A 5673-nucleotide genomic window follows, 5' to 3' on the forward strand; every position below is an offset into this window, starting at 1 on the left:
CATGGCCTGTGCTCCAGCTCCTGCCTCCAGGTTCCTGCCCTGAGTTCCTACCTTGGGCTCCCTGATGAACTGCGGGCAACCTGGGAGATGTAAGCTGAATAAACCCTTTCCTCCCCAAATTGGTACTGGTCAGAGTGTTTTGTCACAGCAATGAAGAACAAACTAAGACACCAATGAAGCTGGAGAAGCCATTTTGGATAAAATTTTGGGTGGGGCCAGGACTTTATTATTCATAGGAATAATAGACTTTTGTTTTCTCTTTTGAGACAGTGTCTCACCATGTAGCCCTGGCTGGCCTGGAACTCACAGAGATCTGCCTGCCTCTGCCTCCCAAGTGCTGGGATTAAAGGTGTGCGCCACTACATTGGCTAAATAATAAACTCTTATCAAAGCGAAAAAAAAAATGCACTGGACAAAAATAACCACGTAAGGAAGGCTATTCAAGGGCACTACCGTAGGGAAGAGGACGGAACAGAGTGATTCCAGTCCGATAAAGTGACGAGCAGGTTTTTTTTCTTCAGTTGGAGATTTTAATATATTTATTTGAAAAGCAAGTTCTGTGAAAGATCACATGAAATAGTCAAATATCTTCTTTTTGTCCAAAGACTGAGAAGCAGATTCTTGAGATCAGTGTGGAGGCAAAGATACGTGCACTGAGTGAGTTTCCTCATAGGCATTTTCTGCATGAGTCAGGATGGTCATCTTCAGGTGAGCAGATGGATCCATGGTCCTTAATCATCAATATACTCAAAAAATAGGGAATGCTTCCCGAATTTGCATGTCATCCTTGTGAGGAGCCATGCTAATCTTCTCTATATCGTTCCAATTTTAGTATATGTGCTGCCGAAGTGGGCACGGGAAGAGCAGTTTTAAAGGAAGAGGATGACCTAGAGGAAAAGGCCTGGAGGCTGTCCCTGGGGAACTCAATGGGAGAATGTGCTGGTATTATTTCCTGTGTTTTCAAATGTTTTTCTGCAATGAGGCTACTTTTGTGTACTAATTGATACTTATAAAACCCAGCTGCTACCCTCCAAGAAAGACTGGGAAAGGAGGCTGGAGAGATGGCTCAGAGGGTTAAAGCATTTGGTGCTCTTGTAGAGGACCTGGATTCAGCACACACAGGTGACTCACCATCAGTAACTCCAATTCCAGGGGATCTGATGCCCTTTTCTGGTTTCCACAGACACTGCATGCACATGGTGCAATTACATACACACAGGAAAACACTCATATACATAAAATAAAAATAAAATTAAGATACAATTATAAAATATAATTAAAATTGTAATTAAAATATAAAATAAAAAAATCAAAATTAAATTCTACAACTGTCAACTTCCTTAAAGACTGAGAGACAACATATTGTCATCTTTATTACATTTTATTTTCGCTTATTTTTTAAGTATTTTACTTATTATTTTTATGTTATGTGTATGTGTGTAAGGTCATTGTATTGCAATGACCTCAGAGGTCAGAAGTCATAGAATCCCCTGGAACTGGAGTTACAAATGGTTGTTAGCTACCATGTGGGTTCTGGGAATTGAACCTCAGTCTTCTGCAAGAATAGTCAGTACTCTTAACTGCTGAGATATCTCTCCAGCCTAAGTACTACATTTTAAAGGGATGATTCTTAGATTCTTCAGAAAGATAATTGTGAATTGTGAAAGTAGAGAGTGGCTTTAAAAATTTATACTTTCATATAGCAATTTTGTTTGTTTATCGAAGCAGGTTTTGCTATATAGCCTAAGCTGACCTCGAACTCATGATCCTCTTGCCTCTGCTTCCTAAGTGCTGGGTTATAGGCATGTACCAACATAGCAGGCATAGATGTACACATTTCAAAGAGGCTGAGAAAGAATTTACAATGACAGGTTTTCTAAAGAAAATGTTATAAAAAAGAAAGATTGGGGCCTAGAGGAAGGATAAATTTGCTTCAAGTTGAGTCAAACTAGGGGAAACATTAAAGCCATCTTTGACTAATGAATAAGTGGTTTCCAGTAGGGAATTCAGCATGAATATAGTGTTCTGTACTGCCACTAGATGTATTTCTTAGTGAAATGAAATATTTTTGAGCTAGTAATAGGAGAATGTAGTTAATATTTCTGTATTTTGGGGGAGAGAGAGTTGAGACAGGGTCTCCCTGTAGCCCCAGCTGGCCTGGAACTCTCTATGTAGACCAGGCTGGCCTTGAACTCACAGAGATCTGCCTGCCTCTGCTTCCTGAGTGCTGGGATTAATGGTGCCACTGTTCCCAGCTAATGTTTCTGGTTTTTGCTTTGTGGGTGGACTATTGGCAACAGCCAGCAGAAGAGGACAGTGTGGTTCCCATATGCAGACATCCTTTGGGGCCTGGGTATCAACAACAGGAAGGCCTTGACTGTGGGTCTACCCACTGGAGAGTGTCGATAGTGAGCGTTCTCCCAACAAGGATGTTGCTGTCCACCATATTTGTGTGGATTCGTATAATGTTCCACAAAATACGTCATAATTATGTGAACATTTTTTCTAAAAAAAGTCTCTATTACGGTTATTCCTGTACTTCCCTTGCAGCTGCATATTTTTACCCCATCATCCCTCTTGGCTTATAATTGTCCATAGATGTTCATCTCCATGAGGATAGAGACGTTTAAGAGGAAACTGCCCTGGGAGGCAGTGCACTTTGGACAGCTAGTGTGCCAAGCAGAACACAGCTGATGCTGGCATCATGGAGAAAAGAACAGAGAGCGAGAGGATGAATAGGAAATGGAAACGGAAGGGATTGGTTGGGTTAGGAAGACGCGGGCAGGATTTCATACCTGATAGAGGCAGCTGTGGGGCAGTGGGCGCAGTGCCGGGAGCTACTGGGAAAAGTTGGACGCTGTGAAGTTGAGAGAAACCTATCAGCGAGGGCGATGAAACCCTGTCTAAAATGACTGTGTGCATACAATTTAATGCAATTTAGGGCTATTTCTGGGACCTTTACCATTAAGCTCCCTCTTGACTCCATTATTCTAGTCAGAAAACAGATACTTGGCATTCCTAATGGAGTTTTATAGCGATGCATCTTTTTTTCAAAATGCTAGAATAGATTTTAGTCTTCATTTCCCCCTAATGCTAAGGCAGCAGAGGGCATAGCAGGACGGAGTATAAACTGACAGGTACGTTCAGTTATCCCCCAAATGTCGGTTCTAAACTCTCAGTTTGGGAAGTCCTTAGAAACTTACATTTTTTTCCCTATTTTTGTTTTTTAATGTGTATGAGTGTTATGACTGCATATAAGTGCACCCCTGTCGTGCAGTGCCTGTGGAGGACAGAAGAGGACATCAGATCCTCTGGAACTGGAGTTAAGGACAGGTGTGAGCTGCCGTGTGTGCTGGGATTCGAACCCAGGTCTTCTGCAGGAGCAGTCAGTGCTCTTAACTGCTGAACCATCTCTCCAGTCCCAAAACTTACACTTTTTAGTGTTCTTTATTAAATTCATCAACAGACAGCAAAAGGAGTTACTTCAGAAAAACCTTAGTGTAAAGAGATTTCAACTCCTAAGACTTAGGAACTTCTTCAAGGGAAACACTACATTGTTTCTCTATAGCTGAGCTGCAGAAAATAATCTCAAGCTCCTTTTTCGTAGGGTAGCACTGGGCAACACTTAGGGTAAATGAGGGCTCCTCATTTGAGAAGATGGTTCTAAATTTAATATTGTGACTTAGACCATAGGGCATCTGTTTAAACTGCTTTTCAAGCAGAAAGTGAGAGAAAGGAAATCAAACTTTGTATTTGATAAAAATTCTTATATATGGTCAAGCATAGTGGCATATGCTTTTACCCCAGGACTAGGGAGGCAGAGGCAGGCAGATCTCTGTGCTGTGAAGTCCAGCCTGCTCTACATAGCGAGTTCCAGGCTAGCTGGGGAGACAGAGAGACCCTGCCTCAACACAACACCCACCCCCAATCTTGTATAAGATGCAGAGATAATGGCGAAAACTGAGCAAGCCTGCGGTAAAGGCTCCGGGCCATCTTCTAATCCCTTCCATGGGAAAGGCTTCATAAACAGGCACCCTTGGGCCTCATGAGGTATCTGCCCTTCTTTCTCCTGCTTTGCCGCCTTTCATCAGCACTTTGCTGAGTGCTGAACTCCCATTAAGTCTACTTCATGTTCTGTGGCGTCCAGCTAGACTCCCCCTGCCCCCCCTTGAGTGTCTCCTAGACCCTGAAAATCTCTTAGTTGGTCCATTTACCTGTAGCTCTGCAAATCCGGTCCTATTCCCCAAACAATATCATTTGATATTTAAGAAGCAACCGGAATCCTTGGCTATTTTTACTTGCGATTTCAAGGCTTTCTCCTTTCCCCAAATCTCCTTGGGCTATAAATTAATCGGAGTAAAAACATGCTTTTAAGGGAAAGGGACTCAAAGCAGGACAAGGACCTGTTCTTTTTGAAATTGCATATAATTTAGCATGGTCTAACCTTTGAAGAGGAAACATGAGCGGCTCAGAGCAGCACAGTGGGATTTACGGAGGCTCGGTGTCTGAAAGCCTCATCTCTAAGAAGGCAGGTATTTGGTTTCAAATTATCAAAACAGCCTTGTACTCTTTTTTTTGGAGTTATTTTGACATCTAAATAATAGCTCCGGCGTTTTTCTCTGAGTGTAAATCAATAACATTGACTCTGTGCATTCTTTCCCCCTATTTCACTCATTTATAACCTTAGATCAAGTATTAATAATTAAGCCTTGGCTTAGGGTTGGTACTTTGGCACTTAGTGATGCTTGAGGCTCCTCCTTCTTCCCTCTACCAGTTGCCCAGCTCTTCCAGAATATTCTCTTCCTGAGACAAAGACACTTCAAAGGGAGAGCGGAGCGAGTGCTTGCCCCGGACATGTCTGTTTTCCTTTTTTTCTGTTTCTCAGTATCACAACCCGAACAGCTCCCTTCTGCTTTTCTATCAAGTCCTATCGAAGCAAGTCCTATCGTTAGTGGACCCTGATTTTTCCACCAGGTTTCTGAACACCTGCCTCAGATTTGGCTGGTGGTTGTTAAAACTGTGATTCTTGGGTCTCACTCCAGGCCCAAAGAATTAGACTCTCTGGGGACCAGGACCTGGAAGGCGCAATTTTAACAAAGACCTAGGGATGCTTACAGTGTCAGTGTGAGATGAGAAGCCTTTGCTTGCAGTGTCCTGATTTGCCATCCTCTAAGCATTCTGTTTACACTTGAGGTAGTCTCTTTTTTAAAATTTTATTTATTATTTTATGTGTATGAATGTATTGCCTGAATGTGTGTAAGTGTATCCATGTCGTGCAATGCCTGCAGAGGTCAGAAGAGGGTGTTGGATCCCTTGGAACTGGAGTTATGGATGGTGGTTAGCTGTCATGTGGGTGCTGGAACCCTGGTCCTCTGCAAGAGCAGTCAGTGCTCTTAACCGCTGAGCCACCTCTCCAACCCCTGACGTAGTCTCTTCTAATCCAACTGTTGCTGCTGTTTAAAAAATGCCTATGCATGGGGCTGAGGAGACAGTTCATGGGGGTAAAGTGCTTGCTGTGTAAGTGTGAGCACCTGAGTTCAGATCCCCAGAACATTTGTGAAGCTGGATGTGGTAGTTCACCTGGAATCCAGTGCACAACAAGATGAGAGGTAGAGACAGAATTGTGAGAGGCTTATGACCAGGTAACCTGGCATACTCAGTAGCCAACAAGAG

General features: G+C 42.9%; 1 non-coding gene across 1 annotated transcript; it reads right to left on the reverse strand.

Moving 5' to 3' along the window:
• Positions 1–750: 750 nt before the first annotated feature.
• Positions 751–856, reverse strand: LOC115070882. The gene has a single exon (XR_003849986.1). It is a non-coding gene; the product is annotated as a U6 spliceosomal RNA (small nuclear RNA).
• Between the last annotated feature and the right edge of the window lie 4817 nt (positions 857–5673).

The sequence above is a fragment of the Nannospalax galili genome, unplaced genomic scaffold (genome assembly GCF_000622305.1).
Source record: "Nannospalax galili isolate Female #2095 unplaced genomic scaffold, S.galili_v1.0 scaffold136, whole genome shotgun sequence".
Classification (NCBI taxonomy): Eukaryota; Metazoa; Chordata; class Mammalia; order Rodentia; family Spalacidae; genus Nannospalax; species Nannospalax galili.